Source organism: Gossypium hirsutum, chromosome D10 (assembly GCF_007990345.1).
Source record: "Gossypium hirsutum isolate 1008001.06 chromosome D10, Gossypium_hirsutum_v2.1, whole genome shotgun sequence".
NCBI classification, from domain to species: domain Eukaryota; kingdom Viridiplantae; phylum Streptophyta; class Magnoliopsida; order Malvales; family Malvaceae; genus Gossypium; species Gossypium hirsutum.
The window spans coordinates 7,935,420-7,959,689 of NC_053446.1; the positions used below are offsets into that span (position 1 = coordinate 7,935,420).

Sequence of the window (24,270 nt, forward strand, 5' to 3'; positions counted from 1 at the left end):
AAATACCATTGAGCTTTATCGCTCAATGTACGGTTTTGTTTTTCGTGCTTAGACTAGGTACAATTCAAGATCCCAAGCATCGACTTCAACATCCAACCAAAAATCCTGGACTCAACAATGTTGGTGAACCTCTTTTGTTAGTTATATGACATGTACCTAGTAGAGTCATTTTGGTATTTTGCTAATGGTAAACGTGGATTATATGTAGTTGAATGAAATGTGTTAGGTGGCTAGTTTATAAGTAATATGGCATAGATATTTTAATTATTAACGTACTAATGAACTTGAGAAGTTGCTTGAATGGTATTGATATCGACTATTGATGACTTGAACATGTATGGTAATGATTGTAAAGAAATTGTAGGTTGATGCCCATTAGGAATTGCAAAAACAGTGTGTGATATTGCGATGTCGTTTGAATGTCATCGCGACGAGAAAAGACCTATAATGTCACGACAAGATGAGGGACCTCGTTGTCTCGATGAGGCCAACACAATAAGCGGCATCGTGATGTTAAGTGGTCTAACGTCATGATGTGACAAACTGTTTAGTGACATCACGACGTTCAAATGTTAATGTCACGACGTCAATCCTATATTTTGAAACTTTTACAATTTGGTCCTTTGACCTCAAGTTACTATTTGAACTTTAGAAAGTTAGTGTAAGACTCGTAAATGATTGCATATTGTATTGAACATATGTTTTTGGTTGAATTTAAGCATTAAATGGTATGTTTTGATTATGATTGATCGTAGTTGCTTCGGCAACGAATGTGGCACATTGCAATTTGAACTCGGCAACTGAGTCGGGTATAGGGTGTTACAATAATGATAGTTATAGTTCTCATTAATATTACTAGATTTTATCGCACCACAATGTGGGTGAACAAAAATATTTGATAATTAAAACATATCTATAAAAATATGGGTTAGTATTTGGTATACTTGTAGTATACTTTTTTTTATTTCACAAGTAGCTTTAAAAAATTGCTACATGTCTCCTTTTTAAATATTTTATTATACCCCTGTAGGACGCTTGTCAACCTCCTGACCTTACTTATGAAGTCTAAAAACGCCATTAGCAGTATACCAAATATTTCCCTAAAAATATATCAACAAATTATATGAAAATATGAAAATATATTAATTACCCTTTTAAGGTAAGGGTATTTTAGGATAGATGTTAGCTTGGATAGGGAGATTTACAAGGCTTTGGTTGAATAAGCATAAGGAGGTGATTTTGAAAAAGCTAAAATAGAAATTTGGTGTGGATTATAGGAATTGAGATAAGTTAATGCTTTGTTCATCCACTCTTTTCCTTGGATTGAGCATTAAACTAACAAAGAGAAAAGGGCCAAATCATATCTAATGAATACCATTTTTTACTATGTAAACTCTACTCCAATAAAATTTGTTGTTTAGGGAAAAAATCCTTTTCAATTAATTTGTTTAAATAAGTACTTTTATTATGAATTAAGTAGGATCAGATAGGTTTTCGGTGTTTCTTTCCTTGAAATAGAGGTTGTATGATGGATTTATACACTTAATAATTTTAAATCAAATTTTATTTAAAAAAGGTATTTTAATCTTAAATCACTTAATAATCTTAAATCGAATTTGATTAGAAACAGGGATTTCAATCTTAAATTAGTGACGAAGAAAATATCACTTGAATTCAAGTGTATTATACATGGTAACAATGAGTATACTTCTTATATTTATAGGTATTTTAAAAGATCGATATTTGGTATTGAGAAGTATTTAACATATCACTATAAAATTAAGAACAATGTTGATAAAAAAAAACTATTATTATTGACAGAAATCAAGATTGGGAAATGTTAATAATTAGTGTTTAGAAGTATTGAAAGGTAAAAATGTTCTAAATCTTTATGCCCACAATGCAACCTGAATCCCACATTGCTAGCGTATGGTAAACAAAACATAAAGGGTGGTGTATAAGGAGAGAGGATAGAGCAACATTAAAACATACTTACCTGGACGGGGTCAATGAGTGATCAGGAAGACTCATGGCCTAGAGCAGTGACCTCCATTGCACTTGGGAGGGGTGCTGCTTTAAGGTCTCCCCAAGAGGGAGAGCCTACGTCATAATTTGTGGCAGTGGGGGCTTGCGTTCGCGCAGCCTCTATCAATTTCAAGTGAAAGTAATTGATATCAAATTTTAGGATATAATTCTTTGTTCTATATGGATAAACAGCTTCAAAATCTCGAAAAAGAGTGTAGAAAGTGTGTGAGTGAACATTGTGACCATTCCATGCTTTAGTTGATACCAGCAGGAAACGATCCTCTACAGCTTCAGTAGGGTCAAAGGCAAATATCAGTTGGTTTCAACTGTCAAGCATACTTAAGAACACCTAGGTAGCCTCCCAAAAATTCCAGGCGGGCAGGTAAGAGGAGACAGACATAATTTCTTTTTTAGCTGAAAAGAGAATTAAGATAATAATTCAATTCAGAATGTTCACAAATAAATATGTTTACAAATCTACCTTTTGAAAATTATGTCATAGTAACGATACCACTGCAATTGGGCTTTGAAACCTTTTTTTTTTCTTAAAAATTCCTAAAGTAAAGATTGAAGCCTTTGCAAAACCATACAAACAGAATCTAATCCCTTCACACATTACATTTTGCAAATTGTTGTTTTATTTAATGGCTTACCAATACCATTGCGTAGTTGCAGGTCTAATCGACATGCTTCTCCTGCTTTTGATTAATTCAAAAGTTTCGATCAATTTAACTTGTACTACAGATAACTTTGGTTCACTCGGTTTTTGTTAATTTCTAATTAACCAAATTAATCATTGCAGACTATTACTTACGGAGGTCTGATTAGAGCGGAAGCCAAATAGTGTGGCAACAGAAATAAGCCAATACAGAGAAGAGAAGAAACCAAAAGCAAAAATTTCTATCACTTGGAATCCGGATCTCTTAAAAATAGACCAGTTTTTCGAGAAATAAAAAGTGACCTAATAAATTTTTAGAACAATTTGTCAATAAAAGGCATTGCGGTTGGTTTGCAAGTTCAATGAAAAGTTGTTGGTAAAAGGTTATTTTAGTATCGAAAATTATAGGAAAACAGAAAGAGCTTGCCAGGGATATCATACTATCAGTGACCACATCTCCGCAACTAACAGCACGTTTGGTTCGCTGTAATGGAATAGAGGCGTAATAACAAATCAATTGTTTGGTTGAATGTAATAGAATAGAGGCGTAATAGTATTCTTGTGTTTGGTTGAATGGAATGGAGGTGTAATAGCATAAGGGAAAAAACTAAAATGACTAGAATACCCTTAGCAGAAATTTGTTTAGGTAAATGATTATTGTTATTGTTATTAAATTTTAATAAGATTATTAATATCAGTAATAAATAACTTAATCATATTTTAACATAATTATTATTAAATATATTTAATTAAAATATATAATTTAATAAAATTCTTAATAATCAATATTCTTATATGAATTTACTCAAATCATAATATATAATGCTATAAAAGATAATTTAACATAATTATTAACTTGACGCAATGTATGTTTTTTTGAACCACAGGTCTTTTTTTTGTCCAACTTAATTTTTGAGACCTGATTTTTTTTTTAAATGTTGAAGACCTCTACAAAAATATTGAAAGGACGTTTGTATAGCCTGACAGATTGACCAGTCTTGTTCTTATTTATTCCTTCTCCTTATTTTGATTTTTAAAAAAAATTAAACATAATAAATTATTATAAATATAAATAATTAATTACATCAGAAGTTAATACTTTGTAGGGGCAAATTTTTTGGGAGATCTCAAACAAGCTTAAACCATTTGGTCTGTCTTGTACCAATTTAACCAGGTTATCAACCTCCTGATTAGGGGTGTTCAATCTGTTAACTGACCAGTTAACCAACCCGAACTATCATTAATTGAATTAACCGACTCTTTTAAACCCTTAACCATTAATCAAACTGAAATTTTTTCAAAAAAAAAATAACTGAACTGAACTTTTTCGATTAATTCGGTCGGTTAATTGAACCAATCGAATTTTATAGGTTTTTTGATTTTTGGTTAAAACAAGTATAAAACATATAAAAAAATTAACCGAATTAACTGACCGATTAATTTATACTTCTAAAAAATCAACCGAACCGACCGACCCCAGACTGAATATTATAATATTATTTATTAAGTTCGGTTAACCGACCAATTTCGAACCGAATTAATCATTAACCGAACTTCCAAAAAAATTATTAACCGACCCCGACCGAATTAATTCAGTTAACCGAACGATTAACCGAATTAGGTCAGTTAACTGAATTAATTCGGTTTTACCCAAAATTTGCACACCCCTAATCCTGGTTATCTTCTCTAGAGATGTGGCATATACTCCAGTGCCCAATCTGCACCCAAATTTGATGAATTCTTCTGATCAAAGGAGATTTGGAACTCTTGGAAGAATTCTCTTAAATGGCCTTAGTCACCTCAAGATTATCATTTTTAATCAAGACATTATCATAACCCCGATCGATTAAGAGTACCAAACCATCTAAGATGCCCCATGATTCAGCATAAAAAAATAGAGCAGTTCCTCATAAAAAAGATTTTGATTCTTCCAAATGGGCCAAATCATGATCCCAAAAAGGTAATTCCAGTCTACATCTCCCAAGCACTTGACATGTTGATTCTGCAAGTTTGATATAAGCCATTCATGCAAATTACTAGAATAAAATCAAGTTTGCCGATCTACTAGAATTAACCGATCCCAAATACTCCTTGTTGCAGAACCGTCCATAATGACATAAAGTATATCTTTGAAACCATGCCCACAAACACCACAAGTCGTATCATGCCCAATTCCCTGACGTACTCTTTCCACATTGGTCACCACAAGTCTTGTCTGTGTGTTATTTATACTAAATGTTTTACGATTGCTAATCTTAAATTGAATATATTAGAGTTGTGTGATCTGAATCCCGTTTGATCCGATTTAAAAAATTCGATATATAATTCAGTTGTTAAAGAAATAAAATAGAGGCAAAATTGGGGATCTGGGGTGGGTACGACCTCGAGTCGAACCACTAATTTTGACCGAAGGTTCGGGGGCGGAGCTCTTGCAGTACGGACCTGCCGCACAAGTTAAATTCGTATAGGGGTATACTTTTTACCCTAACAAACTGTGCATAGTCGAAAACCTCTTGTATTTTTTCAACAGTGAATTTCTTCTCCTCTGCCTATGATTTTTCCCAATAAAAATTTTTGTGTGTTCTTATTTTTCTTTCTTATTTTTGTGTGATTACTCTTGCTGTCATTATCGACCTATAATATAACAGAATATGATTAAAAAAACAATTAAATCTTTCAAGAATTACATAAGAACAGTCTATTTAATTATTTAAGATGAAAATACCATTTAAATTCAATCGTATTATACATAGGAACTATGAATTATATCTACAGATAATTTTAAATAAATTTAGGGTAATTTATTAACCAGTTGAATCAACCAGTTGCAATTTAATTTTCGATTATTTAAAAAAAATCGATTTATTCAAGAAATATATAATTTCTATAAATTTAGTGTTTAAAATTGCTAGCTGAATAGTAGGAAGAAAATGTACAACATGATAGAAAAGATAGAGCGGAAGCCAAAATCTAATAAGGGAGAAATAAAATTTTTGAATTGAAAAATAAGAAGAAAAAGGAGTGTTAAACCGATATTTGTTTTATGGGCTGAAGTACGAAAGTTGTGAGCTGGTTAAGTAAGGTTATGGCAATGAAACGTAAGAAAACACATTCTGAGTTAGATGATAGTTGGGATTTGTGTTGAAATCTGTTTTTACAAAAGCTTGGTTTTAGTTCACTTTCATAAGAGTCACAACCCCTTTTCCTCTTCATCGCTTCAAATTTTCTACACGTTTGTTTTGTTAGGGAATATAGGGTTTTCTTCTTTAAAACATAACATCTCAGCTTTGACGAGATCCCTAACCTTGTATTTCAAACTACAACAATTCTTGGTTGAGTTCTATAATTTCTGTAACGATGGCTACAATGCTAATTAATTATACTAGCTTTGATGGAATAGGCGTTAAGAGGCGGTTCTGAAGAAAATACGGTAGAAACTCTATGTACATCATAGGAATTTAGATGATTTGATTCCTTATCCGCTCATTATGTCATTCTTATCAATTTTACTATGTATATCTTGTTTATCTACTCTTACTTTCTTTGGATTGTCACAAAATTAGATAGTTAATGCGAAAATAGACAGATCATGTCATATGAATACCATTTTTTATTATGCCATCTCTACTTTAATAAAATTTGTTGCTCATGGAATAAATCTTGATCAATCAATCTATTCAATTATGTACTTTCTATTATGAATCATATGACTTGTACTAAATAAGATTAGATAGGCTTTCATTTCCTCCTAAATAGACGTTGGATGACGGATATAGATATGACTAAAAAGATTTCAATCTTTCAAATAAGATCAATCCATTTGATTAGATAGGATGAAAATACCACATAAATTAGAGTGTATTAAACATGGAAATAATAGGCGTAATTTTTATATTTACAAGCACTTTGAAAGATCAATATTTGATATTGAAAAGTACATCTTTACAAAATGAAAAACAATGTGCGTATAAGCACTAAATGTTAAAAATGTCCTAAACCCTTATGCCCTTAACCTGAGCCTACATCCCTACCACAAACAAAACCTAAGGGTGTTCTGTAAGGAGAGCATATAATAACAGCTTTTGAAGCTGTTTACCCATATGCAAAAAAGAACTATATCCTACAATTGATTACCAATGACTTTCCATAACTTGAAATTGTAGAGGCTGCGCGAACGCAATCCCCCACTGCCACAAATTTTGACGTAGGCTCTCCCTCTTGGGAGACCTTAAAGCAGCACCCCTCCCAAGTGCAATGGAGGTCACTGCTCTAGGCCATGAGTCTTCCTGCTCATTCATTGACCCCGTCCAGGTAAGTATGTTTCAATGTTGCCCTATCCTCTCTCCTTATACACCACCCCTTATGTTTTGTTTACTATATATTAGCAGTGTGGGATTCAGGTTGCATTGGGGGCATAAAGATCTAGAACATTTTTATCTTTCAATGCATTTAAACACTAATTATTAACATTTCCCAATCTCGATTTCTTTCAATAATAATATTGTTTTATTTTATTAACATTGTTCTTAATTTTATAGTGACGCGTTAAATACTTCTAAATATCAAATATCGATCCTTTAAAATACCCATAAATATAAAATTATGTCCATTGTTGCCATGAATAATACACTTGAATTCCGAGTGATATTTTCATCTTAAGTAATTTAAGATTGAAATACATTTTTTAAATCAAAGTCGATTTAGAATTATTAAGTGTGTAAATCATATCTATATTTATAAATCCATTGTACAACCTCTATTCCGAAGAAAGAAAAACCAAAAGCCCACTTAATTAATAATAAAAGTACTTATTTGGATAAATTGATTGAAAAAGATTTATTCCCTAGACAACAAATTTTATTGAAGTAGAGTCTACATAGTAAACAAAAAATTATATTCATTAGATATGATTTAGCCCTTTTCTCGATAGTTTAATTTATACATGGATGTGCTCAATCCAAAGAAAAGAACGGATGAGCAATGCATACTAGTGAAAATGGTAAGAACAACATAATAGGAAGACAGAGCATTAACTCATCTCAATTCCTATAATGTACACCGAATTTCTATTCTAACTTTTTTCAGACTCATCTCCTTATCGAAGCCTTGTAAATTTCCCTAAATTGGTTGACTGAGTTGGTGTCACGAGTCAACTTGAAATTAACTTAGTTGTGAAAGTACTAAAATACCCCTACTTTAAAGGTAATTAATATTATTATCAGGGTATTTTCATACTTTTTTATAATCTCCAAATAAAACAACTGAAAAACATTATTTAGGAATTGAACACAAGACCAACAAATTTATATAAAAACTCCTTGCTGCTCACAAATAATCATTTGTGGATATATTTTTAGGGAAAATATTTAGTACACTGCTAATGAAGTTTTTAGACTCCACAAGTAGGATTAAGAGGTTGACAAGTGTTCTATAGGGGTATAGCAAAATATTAAAAAAACTTAAAAATAGAGAGATACGTGGCAACTTTTTAAGGCTACTTATAAAATAAAAAAAGTACACTGCTAGTGTATAAAATACTAACTCATATTTTTATAGTAATGTTTTAATTATCAAATATTTTTATTCACCCACATTGTGAGTACGATAAAATCTAACAATATTAATAAGCATTGTAGCTATCATTATGAAAATTATCGGAACTTAGCAAACAATCATTCTATTTTGAAATACAAGGTTAGAAATCTCATCGAGGCTAAAATGTTATATTTTTAGAAGAAAGATCCAAATTCCCTAAACAATCAACCTTTAAAAGAGTCTGAAGTCATGAAAACAGGAAAATATGGTGTAACTCATATGAAAGTGAATTGAAACCAAGCTCACTCCATCCATATGTTCCCAACCATACTCCATCCATATTGCAGCGACCTAAAAATTTGGCACGGGCGCTAGTCGAAGTGATTATTGAAAATTTAAAAATAGAGTCTTCATTTTTTTTTAAAAAAAAAGAGGAGTTGCCACCGATATTTTTTCTAGGTGTGATCGGACACCTATTAAATTCTCTTTTTTTTAAAAGAAAAATAATCTTTTAAAATTTCTTTAAAAAAGAGTCGTTTTTAGGTCTACGTCAAAATCCAGAGAAAATTAGGGTTCAGGAGTCGGTTACGCACGAGGAAGGTATTAGCACCCTCGTGACGCCCAAAATTAGTATCTCGTTAAGCGCGCATTGTCTTAATTTTTAAAAATACGAGTTCAATTTAATATTTAATCGTGATCCGTTAAAAAAATTGATAAGTTACATATTATTATATATCCTTTAAAATATAATTTGATATTTTACAAAATAAACATTTTATTAAAACACAAGGATTTTTGAATTTCTCGATTTTCTAGAAGGGTGCCCCATATTTAACACGAGCCAATGATATTCACCCAACATAGCGATGAAATCAACGGCTTTATGTCAAATCGATTCGCTGCCTTATTTGTTAAAATTATTTAAATTTAAAATTATAAAATGAAATAAACAAAATAATATTTCAAAAATGCCATGAAAATGCTAATTTAATTAAAATGGGATAATATTTAAATACAGAGACTAAATAAATAAAATAAAAAATATCGAGAGTTTACCGAAAACCCAAAGTTATGGTTTTGACTGAATCGAGCTACACTACTTGAGCTTTTTTTTCTTTTTCTTTTCTTTCTTTTCCCTTTTTCTTTTTTTCTTTTTTTTTCTACTGTTGGACCTGCTGAACCAGCCCACTCGGAGCTGCTGGGCCTGGCTGCTGGGGTGGGCTGGCTGTGCTGTTGGGCTACTGCAGTTGAGCCTGCCGAATTCGGGCTGCTGTTGTTTTTTTTCTTTTCTTTTTTTCTTTTTTCTGCTGACAGGCCTTTGTTGGGATGCCTACTGCTGGGCTGTCTGGCCTGCTTGCTGGGTGCTGGCATGCTGTTAAGGACTTGGGCTGTTGCTGGACAAGCCTGCTGGGTCTGGTGGATTTGGGCCTACTAGGGGTACTGCTGGCTGCTATCGGGTCGAATCCTGGTCAGATCCAGGTCGGATGGGTTGTGTCGGGTCGACCCGACTGTATATTTTTATTTTTTGCTCTTCTTTTTTCTTTTTATTTTCTTTCTTTCTTTTGTTTTCTCTCTCTTTCTTCTTCCTTTTTCTTTTCTTTTTTTTTTCAAACCCTAGCCTCCTTCACCGCCACCGCAGTCTCCTTGGCCTACGGTGCTTCGGTCGCCAGTATCCCCTTCTTCCCTCCCCCTTCTTTTGTTCTTTCCCTTTTTTTTCTCTTTTCTTCTCTCCCTTTCTCTCCTATTTTGACAGTCCCAAAGTGAAAGGTGCCGCTGTCTGTGCTCATCCTCAGTGGTCGTGGCTCCTCCTCACTTTTTTGTTTTATTTTTTGGTTGTTCTTTACTACTCTTTTTTTTTCTTTGTTTTTTTTCTCTATCGTGGCTTGGTTGCTTGGTTCGGTGATGGTGGTGGTGCGACGGTGCAGACGACGAAAGAGTGATGGTCGCGGTGGCGGTGGCGTGCGGCTTTTGGAGCTGTTTGTTATATATTTTTTTTGCTTTTGCTTTGTTTTTATTGATATCTGACCCCTCTCCCTCTTATTTTTTCCTTTTTTATCTTAATAATTTTGTCTTCTTTTTCTTTGTCTTTAGGTGGCAATGGAGGGCATCATGAGCCTAGGCCGACTGTCGGAGTAGCTGAAGGTGCCAGTGCACGCCCGGATGCTGATTGGGGTGGTCTGACATACCTAGAAGGACCAAACTGTAGAGGACACAAAACTTTTGAGGTCAAAATGTAATTTTAAGAAAATTTAGGGTCAAAATATAATTTTAAGAAAGTTGAGATGTCAAAATATAATTTTAAAAAGTTAGGTGGTCAAAATGTAAATTTTAAATTTTATATTTTTTCTGATTATTATTATTAAAATATAAAAACCAAAAAATTAATGGGCTAAAGCCTAAAGAACAAAACCCAATCATAATGGGCCCAATCATTGGGCCCATATGAGACCAGCCCGGCCCGTAATTTGGAAATTATACACGAACCTTGACACAGACAAAATTTAGTGATTACGCATACTATCCAAACTCAAAGTGTGTATTCTTACACTTCATTCCTGTAACCTTATTCAACTAGTTTATTATAATCTCTATAGTTGCGTTTAATACCTCATCAAGTTTTTTGATTAAATCAAGCTCACAACATTCTTATCATTGGTGAAAGAGGTTTGTTACCCCTGTAATACTTATTATTCTTTTTGTTCTTATGTTTCAATTCTCAATTTTTATTAATGCTCTTTTACTAATTTTAGTTTCTACTTTTTCTATTCTATTATGTTGTACATTTTCTTTTTATTATTTCTCTAGTAGATAGTAATTACCTGGTGTACAGTTAATTAAACTTATATATTTCATTAATTGAGTAGATCGAATTTTGTGAAATGATCAACAATTGAATTGTGAATGGTTGGATCAATTAGTTAATAAATTACCCTAAATTTAATAAAAAATTATCGGTAGATATAAAATTGTACTAATAGTTGCTACGTATAATACGCTTGGATCAACAAGTTTCAACCTCTCATTATTGTGTCGAACACTTGCTCAAGAATTTTCGGTATGTATTTTTAAATTCAAAAATCTAAAATAAATATTAAAATGCTAAATCCTTCAAATATTTTGAACACCTTAATTTCATAAACAAATTGTTCCATCTTAATTTTAAGGGGAAAAAGAAGAGCAAAGTAATTAACTAGAAATTGTAGGGTTTTACCCCGAAGGGAACCCTTCCAGAAATTCTCAAAGGCTAGGGCAGAACCCAGGCCTAAGAGGGGGTCTGGAAATAGTTTTCAACCAGCAATAGACGCGCCTCGGTTAAAACCTCACTAGCTGCGTCATTGCCCCAAGCGCAAAGATGGCTTGACCAGATCTTTTTAGCTCCATTTTATAGCAGGTGCAAGATTTGTCTGAGTTATTGTCCGGTACATGTGGGATATAATAGCCTAATTTTGTGTATTTTGTTGTATCCTTGTTTAGCTTCTAGTGTAGTTTTTTTTTTGTTTAACTTCACAAGAAAATTAAATGAATAAATGTGCAATTAAAACTTTTTACCTATATTAAATAATAATACTATAAAAATACGATACATATGATTTTTTTTTACTTGTCTTCTATTCAAGTCAGCCACTTTTAGTGGTTGAATTATTTTGAAGTTTCAATTTTTCTAAATAATTATAAGTACAAAGTAAAATGCTAAAACATGATTTGAGTAAAAATTAAATTTAAAACATAAATATAATAATACTTTATCATCAATTAAAAATATATCAAATATGGAGGTCATTGCTGATGCAAATGAGTTGAGGTGGATGTTGAACGCCATGTTTAGTACTTCAAATTGTAAAAGAAAATGTTTTAAGAAATTGAAATTTAAAGCCTGGCATTAAATTTTTTTTTACTACTTTTTTTGCTCGGCCATCAAAATGATTATATTAAAAATAAAACAACCACTGAAAACAGTGGGATTACAAAGATAAAACAACATAAAAAATAACCCAACCAAAAGGATACACCAAAATAAAACCAGAAAACACCAGTAAACCATATAAAACAAGCCACATAAAACAGCTCTAAAAGTCAACTAGAGAAAAATCACCACCACACGAGCACGATCAAAACTCGGCATTAGCCATGCTGTTGGCGTTGCGGAACAACACCATAAAGACACCATGACACATTCACAAGAATGCCACCATAAAGACACTCGTTGCCTTCAAGTCTTCCTCTGAGATTAGTCAAGCATTTATCCAACTCCATTACCTCCGAGTTTAGAACCCTAAGTTCACTCAATTGATGAAGATCCTCCATCAGCTTCACAAAGACAACAGCCTTAGTGTACAAGTTCCAAACTCCATCTCGATTACGTGGTATTTAATTGAAGAACACGGCACCATGTGTGTGAAGCCATGTAAATGTTATATACAAATAGTAAGCATTGTTTCTATTATCGTAAAACAGTGAAATTTTAAAATCAAATAGCTTCTAGGTTCAATTTAAATGATTAGAACGTAGAACTGAAAAGCCAATTAAATGATTGAACGGCAATTCTATGCGCCAACTACAAATTGAAACAACAATTCTTCAATGAACTTCAGAAATTAAATTAGATACCATCCATTAGGTTTGGACTAAAACTCAAGTACATTAACCCTTAAAATAGTGTCTTTAAACAGATTTACACCTCAATTATTAATACAATCCGAACAAGAAGCTACCGTCTATTGGTTCAAAAGGTTAAAACTACAATCGGAGGGGTGTGCCAGAACGATGCAGCAGTGCAAAACAAAGACGACACTCGAGAACCCCAATAGCAAGCTATTGTTAATGAGCTCTCCCCCTAAAAATATTGATTTAATATCATGCGGATCAATGATCCACGTATCAGATATTAAACTGATAAGAACAGATACTACACTTGATCTTAGCCAAAAGGCCGAGAAAGGTATGAGCTTAAACTCATCTTGATATTTCTTTTATAATGCGTCTCTGCCTTACCCTTGGCTTGCGCTCTCTATATGGGATTTCGACTATGTCAGAAGGAACTTTTAGTTTGCTATGGACAAAACTAGTATAATTTTTCCTGCACAGCACATTGCATGTTGGTGAATTTGCACATGTAAATTTTTGGATATTATAACACTAGTCCTCTTATTGCAGCTTGATATAGGTCAAAAGATGAAGAAGCAATCAGTCTTTCCAACTATGCAATATTAGTAGGTAAGCCATTAAATACTAAAGAAGAATTCGCAAACTGTAAGGTTTACATTACATGGAAGTTTCTGTTTGTATACTTTTGCAAAGGTTTCTATCTTTACTTTGGGAATTGTTGACGTCCACAATTTATTAAAATATGTTATATTTTACATTTACCGTAATTAAAGCATCTTATGAATTAATGTCTTACACTAATTTTTAAATTAATTAATTTTTTATTCAGAAAAAGAGTTTCGAAGCCCAATTGCAGGTGACATAATTTTGAATAGGAAGATTTGTAGCTGCTTTGATGGATATGATAGGAGAGATAATGGAAGACTTAGTTCTTCCGGATATGGTATTGGCAGCAATTCAAGGAAAGCTGTTGAAATGAGCAGGCCTAGTTCGTCCGTCCGGTGACGTTCCACAAAACCTGAAGCTATCAACTTGCCTTTGAGTCCAAAACGCTGTTACAGGTAGCCTCTTCATAGGAAATGGAGTGGCTCATCAGTTGGAAGCTGATGTTGTTAACAACATAAAATCTCTTTATTTTGACCGACATATTTCAACATTGAATTATTAGATTTATTCTGTTTTCAGCTAAAAACAATTTATGCCTTCCTTTATCTCCTCTAGTCTTATATGTGACCATTTTGGAATTTCTGGGAGGCTCCCTTTGGGGCTAAATACTTATAATTGTGTCGAAACCAACTGATATTTGCCTTGCCCAATTAATTATGTAGTCCAAAAAGAACCATCAATCAAAGCCATTAAAATATAAGCTCGCTCTCATTAAAGCTGCTCTGCCATTTCATCTTTGGAAACAATGGACACCGACATCGCAAGAACATAACAGTTGTCCGAGGAATTTATAGGACGGAGCAAGAGTCGCTTGTCATAACCTTACTTGAACAGTATCTGTTCAATAGGCACGAATCTCTGGTCATAACCTTACTGAAGCTGTGTAGAGGATCGTTTCCTCCCGACTGCAATTGAGGTCACTACTGTCTACCCTAGACCATGAGACTCAATGATCACCCATCGACTCCGTTTATATGCCGCACCCCGTACAGGGATGTTTAAACATTGTGAGATGCTCTCTCTTTATATGGTCCACCCTTACGTTTTGTTTATCATATACTAGGGATGTGGACTAATTGTGTGGTTGTATTCTTTAAAAATTTCACACCATCATTTTCATCATTTTCATTAAGGATTAAACAAAGAGTAACTAAAACAGAATCAATTAAAAACGATAGTGATAAAATTAAAAATTTTTGTAGTTTGATGATCAAATAGAAATATATTAAAAATTAAGTGACTAATAATGTAATTTATTCTAATATTTATTTGACATAATTTATTTGAGGCTTGGCTTTATGGGATTACAACATGGTGAGCTAGACTTTATTTTCTAATGCTTATTGCTTATGAAGAAAAATAAATGTACAATGTTAAATTTATTCGGTATTTTAAAAACATTAGTTCTACTAGTTGACATATCCAATCTTGTTCGGTTTATATAATTTTAATTTGTAAATCAAATAGCATGAAATGATCACAAGATTGCCTGATGGACTTTGCCGCACTTTTATTTCTGCGAGAGCTTCTTGAAATATATGCTTTTAAACATACTCGGAGATTGCTTCATAAAAATTATGTCATATTCATTATTAAATCCTACGATTGACATACAATTATTTTATTAACTTAAAATTGGTAGGGGTTGCGTGAACACAGATCCATGCTGGTACCAACTGACCCTTTCCTGCTGGTATCAACTAGCATGGAATGGTCACAACTCACAAGGTTGTCTCTCTCTTACACTTTTTTCACTCCCCCGAGCTTTTTAAGCTATTTATCCGTACGTAACAAAGAATTATGTCCTATATTTTGTTACAAATTACTTTTTACAGCTTGAAATTGGTAGAGGCTGCGCGCACGCAAGCCCTACTGCCACAAATTATGACATAGGCTCTCCCTCCTGGGGAGACCTTAAAGCAGCACCCCTCCCAAGTGCAATGGTGGTCACTACTCTAGGCCATGAGTCTTCATGATCACTCATTGACCCTGTCCAGGTAAGTATGTTTTAATGTTGCCCTATCCTCTCTCCTTATACACCACCTCTTATGTTTTGTTTACGATATGCTAGCAATGTGGGATTCAAGTTGCATTGGGGCCATAAAGATCTAGAACATTTTTACCTTTCAATGCTTCAAAGCAGTAATTAGCATTTCCCAATCTCAATTTCTGTCAATAATAATATTGTTTTATTTTGTCAACATTATTCTTAATTTTATAGTAATGTGTTAAATACTTTTCAATATCAAATATCGATCTTTTAAAATACCAATAAATATAAAAAACATGCTCATTGTTGCTATGTATAATACACCTGAATGTAAGTGAATTTTTCTTATTTACTAATTTAAGATTGAAACATTATGATTTCATTTAGGATTATTAAGTGTATAAACAATATCTATATTTATAAACCCATCGTCCAACCTCTATTTCAAAAAACCGAAAACGTATGTTATCCTAATTAGTGTAAGTCATGATTCATGACTAAAGTACATAATATAACACATTGATTGAACTTTATTTGTTCCATACGCCACAAATTTTATTGAAGTGAAGTCTACATAATAAAAAAAATGGTATTCATAAGACATGAGTTGGCCATTTTCTTCTTGAAAGTTTAATTTGTACAGGGATGTGCTCAACCAAGGAAAACAGGAGCGGATGACCAATACATACATAGTTTAAAAATTTTAAACAAAATTCAACATGTATCAATACTTATACTGAATTATCGATATCTTTACTATAGCATCGATACTTTGACTGAAGTTCGTTACTTTCCTTAAGGTATCAGTATTTTACCCCTGGTATCGATACCAAATCTTGATTTGATGTTCGGAAATAAGAGAAATTCATTATGGAACAATGTACACCTTTATTCCCTAACTCTCTCAGTCATTTCAAATTAGCCCAATATGTTCAAAATATGCGGTTTGTCATCCAAGATCATTATCCAACAACTCATTTCTTAAATATATATATGATATTTTCTTAATCGATGAACTCTATGTGGATACCTTTTGTACCAAAATTCATAGAGTTAACACAATTATCAAAGTTTTACAAATAAGTCATTTAGAGGACTTGTATCAGCAAAAATAGTTTACCTTTTCCACATACCATCACTATTGCCAACATTTATCGGTTAATTCATCAATTAAGACTTCCTTAATTCATTTTAAAACATTCACTCACTTGATACTTCAACAGTAAATTTGATGTTCTTCTACGTGTTAGCAGATCTATAGTTTACAATAATTTCTTAACATTATAACTCTCATATTAATTTTGCCTCATCCTCCTTTCCATTCCACATCCTTTATGTATATATTAGAATGTTTAGCTTTTAGTATAATATGCTTATACGTAACATTAACTATAATTCCACTATTTACTTATGTGTTAATAACAAAGTTGTCCACTTGTGTCATAATCAATTCATTATTTATATTTTGAGCTACAGAATTCGAAATTAAGATCTGCTTGATATTTTTGAAACTGGGCTCAAATATATTTTTACCATAAAAATTTCAAAATTTATACTTTAGCCAATCAGGATAATATTCTTCAAATTTTCCCATGTTTTGTTGTTTGACAGTTTCGACCTTTCTTTACTAAGAATCAATTATCTACGGGGTTCAGATAATGTTTGTGTTTGATTTTCTTGAAAATAGGCTTGTTAAAAATTTAAACATACAAATTTAATTCCCTAATAAGTTTTGTAAAATTTTTGATGATTTTTCAAAGTCAGAACAGGGAAACCCGAATCCATTCTAACCTTGTCCGACAAAAACTAATATATCTCAAAATCTACAATTCCATTGCTTACACCTTTTATTCTATACAAAATTAGACTCAATAAGCTTTAAATTTATCTTTAATTAAACCTCTAACTAAATTTCCATGATTTTTTGGTGAATTTTCAAAGTTGAGCCACTACTGGTGTCCAAGCTGTTTTAATGGAAATATTTTCTTCCCATGGTTCTTTACTAGAGGTGCTCGTGGGTTGGGTCGGACCTAAGCATGATATTAGTATAATTTATGCTTGTCTAAGATTGGCCCAACCCAAAACATGGGCTTAAAATTTTGCCCAAACTCGTATATATCTGCAAAAGGCTAACCCAAGCTCATTTTAGGTCCGCCCATATTATTTTTAATTTTTTTAAAAATATTTATTTTATATTATTTTAATATTTAATAATTTTATACATTTTTATTTATTGAATTTTTTTATATAGTCATCTTAACACTATTTTAATGTTTACATTACAGTAGTATTATATATTTAGTATAAGTTTATCTTTTTTAATGTGTTTTAAATTATATAATATATAAAAACAATATAATATAAAGTATTATAAACTTAAAAATGGGTCAGGCTGGGTCGGGCTCGAGGCTTGAATTTTCAAGCTCGAGCCTATTTTCAAGCTCAAGCCCGACCCATATTTTAAACAGCCCTAATTTTTTTTGCCTAAACTCATTTTTTGAGCCTAATACTTTTACCCAAACCACCCCAAATTTTCGGCAGACCTTCGGGCCTTGGCAGGTAGCCCGACCAATGAACAGGTCTATTCTTTGCACTATCTTTAATTCAATCATACATAATCACCATATTTGATTACTATTCAATTTAATCACTTATGTTTATGTGTACATTACATATTCATTTCTTAATCTCAGTACTTTTCACAATACAAATCACATTTTCTCTTATTTACCAATTTAGCATTTTAAATCTCTATACTTTATCAAATACTTTTTATTTCTAGTATTTAAATCAAAATACATGTTTCATAAATCTCATTCACAACATATTTAACTCAATCTATTGAAATACAAGCAGGGTTAGTATAAAACTTACCCCCTTTGTCAAGAATTTCTTCCTCTCTTCTTCATTTCCCTTCCTTCCTTAACTTGATCTTGTTTGAAAACTTCCGATTTAATCAAACTTAGTTGTGCGTTTCGAAAACTTGAAGTTTTGGCAAAATTCTCAAGAACTTAAGTTCGGAAACACTATTTCCAACCCAGAAATTAAATTCGAACTCATGTGTTTAGAAATATTAATGTTGACAGATCATTTCCAAAACTAAGGTAAACATTTGTTAAAAACCATTTAATTATTTACAAAAAACACTTAAGATATTACTTAATTTACAACGTAAAATTATCAAATTTTTAGTTTTAAAAACCAAAATCCATTTTGTTAACTCGTGTGATTTTGTTGTTTCACGTTCGAAAATATCAATTACCAACAAATTAAACAAAAACCAGAACACAGCTAAAAAACATATTACAATCCCAAAAGCCCAAAATAGATAATTACGAAAATCACTATATTTTAATTAACTGATAAAACAATCCGAGCTCCCACACGTTCTCCGATCCTAAGTTTGTAGTTAACCTGAAACATATTAAACAAACGAGTGAGCTAGAAGCTCAATGTAACACCCTATACCCGGTCCATTCGCCGGGCCCGAGTAACAGGATGTTACACCATCGTCACACATCAAACTCATAATAATTTATCACATTATTAATAAATCAGTCTTATTATAAGGCATTCGCGTGAATTTTAAGTCCAACATACATCAAAGCAACATTAAAACATGCCCAATATACTACAAACAAACTTATTATATCAATTAAACATGCATTAGAGCCACTTAGCAAAAATTCTTGAATAAGTACGTAGGTATCGATATTGTAACAAAGATATCGATATTTCTCTTATAGTGTATCGATACCAATTAGAAAATCGATACCAAATTAACATTTTATTTCTCATTTAAAAATCGATGTCTCGAAAATTATCGGTACCCCTATTAAAGTATCGATTATTTTACCCTGAGTATCGATACTCGTGGTAAGGTATCGATATCAAATTACAATATTGACTTCCTGCACATCAAAATATCACAAAGGTATCGTTTTTATAACCCGAATATCGATACCTCTGCTCCAGACCACAAAAATACAACACATCTAAGCATTTAATCCATCCCAACAAATATCTAATCAACATGCATCATTTACCTCTTTAAACTAATGTCAAAACAACCAAAATAGCAGTTCAAAACATTAAAAACATGTCTGAGCAAGAATCAACATACCAAGGTCCAAGCTTATAGTTCCTAGGAATAATTAAGCTATAAAATATCCAAAACATCATGGCAGTATCATGCAATAGTTCTACTACATTATTCAACGTCCATTGATCATACATACATTTAATGGCATTTCAACACAGTAAATATTCAAACCAAAACAATACCAATGAAACAATTATGACATCCATCAAAAGTGCTAGAAAACTAAACCCATAAAATATCATGAGGACCACAATAATAATCAATCAAAGTCTAACCACATTGCCTTATCCCTACATTTCAAAAAATAATATTAATACCACCTACGCAAATACTAAAGCCTAACTGGGATCACTTCTTTGGTATTCCCGCACCGTTCACACCTCAAATGCTAAATATCTACAATGGTTAGAGAGAGTGGGTGAGCTTAAACAAGCTCAGTGAATGTTGAAGTAACCACAAAGTATACACAATAGCAGAGGTTAAACAAGAGCATACTTCAACACATTCACAATCATATTCTAACCAAGTCAAAATAGCATATTCACGTTTCACTAAATCATAAAACTAACATATACTCTTACATGCAATTACACTCAACTCGCTTATATATATAACTCATTTAACAATAATTCGTCAAGACTAAATAATGTATACATACTTTAATAACTCATAAGCCTAGCTCATATATTCACATGCATTCGCAAGTTAAATGAAAATGACCCAAACCACAATTACATATACAATTAGCATGAGAACATACTAACATTTTCATGAAACTTAAATCAACCCATTTAGCATATTATTCACATGTTTATACATTCATCTTGCACCGTATTATCACAATATATAACATCACATTTAAATTATAATTTGGCACTTGAGGCTATGAAACATAAAAGTGGGTTCTACCACCACACATCGGATACACGGATCTCCAACACACCAATTGACTCATAGAGTTGAACATATCCCAAAAAGTGAAGCATAAAGCTAACAGTCTCCAACACACCAAACATGTCCTAGTGAATGGAGCTTGGCTCACATTCCCTTATCTCCCCAAACTGTCCCAAGGCTTCAATGCCCAAATCACAAAACACAAATATGAGTACTCACAATCTTATGGCATGCCAACTATATCCAACAGCTTTAAGATATCACAAGGCCAAAATATCCACAATTACCCACACTTAATTACTGATTTAATGCACATCATCTCTGTTCATATTCATCAATTTACATCACAAACTTGTACACATTGCATGCTTATCGAAATAACATTTAATTGCACTTTAAGTGCCACAATGATGCTCATTGAGCCATCACATATCCGACCACATTGTGTGCATTAAAATCAGTACATCGTATATCACATACAAGTATTCTCACATACTACCTGTCATAATAATATCACATTCTACAATTCAACACATATATACTTATCAGAATTTCGCTTGCTTTTGCTACACATTTGCACTATTAGCATATCGTTATCATTTTCATTTGGTATGTATATCATGCCCACAACACAACACAATTCACAATAGTCATCACACATGTCTCATATCACAATATCATGTCTAATAATCAATCTACAATTATTCACATAAGTTGCCAAAATAAAGCAAGGAAAATAGTAAGCTTACACTCGAAACTTAGGATAGGGGTTTAGGCTATTCCTAAGATCCCAATTAACACTATGAATCGTGTTTACAAGTAGCGATTCCAAACACTCACCGTTCGCATTTTCGCCTAATCACTGAAAGTTTAAACTAGCCTTTCCTTACCTTTATATTTACTCATTGAAGGACCTAATGATTTTAAAGCTCCAACAAGGTAAATCACACAATGACACAATCAACAATTAGCCAAATACTCACTTCAAACAATCAAAACACATGCCTATGTTAAATTTTCTTGTAACTGAAACATTCAACATAACAAACTTAAAATTCAAATATCTCGGTCTATACTTACTATTTTTGCCTAAAACGAATTCCATTCATCTAATTATTCACCTATGATAGATTCTCAACCTTTAAACTACACAAAACTATCAAATTCATGGTATCAAAATTTTTCGACATGTTATGGCAATTTTCACAAAAATTCATTAAATCTTTAGAAACCCTTAAACTTGGCCTAGAAAACTAAACCCATAAAATATCATGAGGACCACAATAATAATCAATCAAAGTCTAACCACATTGCCTTATCCTTACATTTCAAAAAATAATATTAATACCACCTACGCAAATACTAAAGCCTAATTGGGATCACTTCTTTGGTATTCCCACACCGCTCACACCTCAAATGCTAAATATCTACAATGGTTAGAGAGAGTGGGTGAGCTTAAACAAGCTCAGTGAATGTCGGAGTAACCACAAAGTATACACAATATCAGAGGTTAAACAATAGCATACTTCAACACATTTACAATCATATTCTAACCAAGTCAAAATAGCATATTCACGTTTCATTAAATTATAAAACTAACATATACTCTTACATGCAATTACACTCAACTCGCTTATATATATAATTCATTTAACAATAATTCGTCAAGACTAAATAATGTATACATACTTTAATAACTCATAAGTCTAGCTCATATATTCACATGCATTCGCAAGTTAAATGAAAATGACCCAAACCACAATTACATATACAATTACCATGAGAACATACTAACATTTTCATGAAACTTAAATCAACCCATTTAGCATATTATTCACATGTTTATGCATCCATATTGCACTGTATTATCACAATATATAACATCACATTTAAACGATAATTTCGCACTTGAGGCTATGAAACCTAAAAGTGGGCTCTATCACTACACATAAGATACACGGATCTCCAACACACCAATTGACTCATAGAGTCGAACATATCCCAAAAAGTGAAGCATAAAGCTAACAGTCTCCAACACACCAAACATGTCCAAGTGAATGGAGCTTGGCTCACATTCCCTTATCTCTCCAAACTGTCCCAAGGCCTCAATGCCCAAATCACAAAACACAAATATGAGTACTCACAATCTTATGGCATGCCAACTATATCCAATAGCTTTAAGATATCACAAGGCCAAAATATCCACAATTACCCACACTTAATTACTGATTTAACGCACATAATCTCTGTTCATATTCATCAATTTACATCACAAACTTGTACACATTGCATGCTTATCAAATTAACATTTAATTGCACTTTAAATTGGTAGGGGTTGCGTGAACACAGATCCATACTGGTATCAACTGACCCTTCCTGCTGGTATCAACTAGCATGGAATGGTCACAACTCACAAGGTTGTCTCTCTCTTACACTTTTTTAAATCCCGCGAGCTTTTAAAGGTATTTAATCCTTACGTAATAAAGAATTATGTCCAATATTTTGTTACAAATTACTTTTTACAGCTTTAAATTGGTAGAGGATGCGCGCACGCAAGCCATACTGCCACAAATTATGACATAAGCTCTCCCTCCTGGGGAGACCTTAAAGCAGCACCCCTCCCAAGTGCAATGGTGGTCACTACTCTAGGCCATGAGTCTTCATGATCACTCATTGACACTGTCCAGGTAAGTATGTTTTAATGTTGCCCTATCCTCTCTCCTTATACACCACCTCTTATGTTTTGTTTACCATATGCAAGCAATGTGAGATTTAAGTTGCAATGGAGGAATAAAGATCTAGAACATTTTTACCTTTCAATGTTTCTGAGAAGTAATTAACATTTCCCAATCTCAATTTCTGTCAATAATAATATTGCTTTATTTTGTTAACATTATTCTTAATTTTATAGTAATGTGTGTTAAATACTTTTCAATATCAAATATCGATCTTTTAAAATATTAAGAAATATAAAAAGCATGCCCATTGTTGCTATGTATAATACACCTGAATGTAAGTGAATTTTTCTTATTTAGTAATTTAAGATTGAAACATTATGATTTCATTTAGGATTATTAAGTGTATAAACAATATCTATATTTATAAACCTATCGTCCAACCTCTATTTCAAAAAATCGAAAGCGTATGTTATCCTAATTAGTGTAAGTCATGTTTCATGACTAAAGTACATAATAGAACACATTGATTGAACTTTATTTGTTCCATACGCCACAACTTTTATTGAAGTGAAGTCTACATAATAAAAAAAGGGTATTCATAATACATGAGTTGGCCATTTTCTTCTTGAAAGTTTAATTTGTACAGGGATGTGCTCAACCAAGGAAAAGAGGAGCAGATGACCAATACATACATAGTTTAAAAAATTTAAACAAAATTGAACATGTATCAATACTTATACTGAATTATCGATATCTTTACAATAGCATCGATACTTTGACTGAAATTCGTTACTTTCCTTAAGGTATCAGTATTTTACCCCTGTTATCGATACTAAATCTTGATTCGATGTTCGAAAATAAGAGAAATTCATTATGAAACAGTGTACACCTTTATTCCCTACCTTCTCTCAGTCATTTCAAATTAGCCCAATATGTTCAAAATATGCGGTTTGTCATCCAAGATCATTATCCAACAACTTATTTCTTAAAAATATATATATATATATATATATATGATATTTTCTTAATCGATGGACTCTATGTGCATGCCCTTTGTACCAGAATTCATAGAGTTAACACAATTATCAAAGTTTTACAAATAAGTCATTTAGAGGAC

At 32.3% G+C, this 24,270-nt stretch overlaps 6 non-coding genes across 6 annotated transcripts; 1 reads left to right on the plus strand and 5 right to left on the minus strand.

Annotated features, from left to right (window-relative positions):
• Positions 1–1,988: 1,988 nt before the first annotated feature.
• On the plus strand, positions 1,989–2,149 carry LOC121222973 (U1 spliceosomal RNA). Its single transcript, XR_005920339.1, has one exon. It is a non-coding gene; the product is annotated as a U1 spliceosomal RNA (small nuclear RNA).
• Positions 2,150–6,842: 4,693 nt separating this feature from the next.
• LOC121222768 (U1 spliceosomal RNA) lies at positions 6,843–7,002 on the minus strand. Its single transcript, XR_005920139.1, has one exon. It is a non-coding gene; the product is annotated as a U1 spliceosomal RNA (small nuclear RNA).
• A 4,419-nt stretch (positions 7,003–11,421) lies between these two features.
• On the minus strand, positions 11,422–11,572 carry LOC121222660 (U4 spliceosomal RNA). The gene has a single exon (XR_005920018.1). It is a non-coding gene; the product is annotated as a U4 spliceosomal RNA (small nuclear RNA).
• Positions 11,573–12,964: 1,392 nt separating this feature from the next.
• LOC121222924 (U2 spliceosomal RNA) lies at positions 12,965–13,161 on the minus strand. Its single transcript, XR_005920294.1, has one exon. It is a non-coding gene; the product is annotated as a U2 spliceosomal RNA (small nuclear RNA).
• Positions 13,162–15,334: 2,173 nt separating this feature from the next.
• Positions 15,335–15,494, minus strand: LOC121222712 (U1 spliceosomal RNA). The gene has a single exon (XR_005920077.1). It is a non-coding gene; the product is annotated as a U1 spliceosomal RNA (small nuclear RNA).
• Positions 15,495–23,010: 7,516 nt separating this feature from the next.
• On the minus strand, positions 23,011–23,170 carry LOC121222812 (U1 spliceosomal RNA). Its single transcript, XR_005920183.1, has one exon. It is a non-coding gene; the product is annotated as a U1 spliceosomal RNA (small nuclear RNA).
• Positions 23,171–24,270: the final 1,100 nt, after the last annotated feature.